Consider the following 879-nt stretch of genomic DNA (forward strand, 5'->3'; position numbering starts at 1 on the left):
GCTGAAATTTTGTGCCATTCCTTTTAAAATGCTCATCAGATTAGACAGTCCTAGGAGAGAAAATCCACCATAGGGATGATGTTCTGCTTGTCTTTTAACTAATACTCCGGGAGGGGGGAGTATTCAGTGGGTAAATAAAGTTGAATCAGTTTTTTTTAATTATAAAACAATGTTAAAAGGTGTATCAGCCTATAGTTTTAGTATTGATTGCAACTGTGAAATCCATCAAATATTTTAAGCACATGAAACATGTAGGAAGTAAAATGAATTATCCCTTAGACCAAGCAATCAAGTGAATTTGCTTTAACGAATGATGAAAACTAGATTATCTGCTGTATTATTCCCATCACGGGTAACTTTTTTTTCTCTTCATTAGCCAGAAATGACTAATTTAAATTTAGAACCTGATTTTAATTTAAAATAATATTACCATTAATAACCTATTCATTGCAGATACCTATTATACTGTGTAACAGTTGTTTTGGAAATTTTATGTAAAATTAAAACTATCAGTATTTTACAGATGTTTTAATTAGACATTGTTATTAACAGGAACAGTGCAGAAACTAAAATCAAGCCTTTAATGTCTTATAGACCATGCATTTTTGAAGTTACTGTCCACCAGGGTCCTATTAACTGTACATTTGTAAGATTTCATTATTTTTCCTTCTAACACTATGGGAAAAATCTTTGAGAAGCTACTGGGACATATTCAAGCTTTTATGTACTTGGTTAGTACAGCTGTAAAATGAAATCCTGTCATTTAGCATGGATCATTCTTCTCATGTTAAATCCACCAAAATGAAGGGGCCTACGCTGGTAATGATTTCTCTAGCACATTTGCATACTGTGATAATCCTGGTCCTTTGCAGTTGTTGT

This window comes from Petaurus breviceps, unplaced genomic scaffold (genome assembly GCF_028583685.1).
Source record: "Petaurus breviceps papuanus isolate PSGF00001 unplaced genomic scaffold, PetGlider_PUasm1.0 131, whole genome shotgun sequence".
NCBI classification, from domain to species: domain Eukaryota; kingdom Metazoa; phylum Chordata; class Mammalia; order Diprotodontia; family Petauridae; genus Petaurus; species Petaurus breviceps.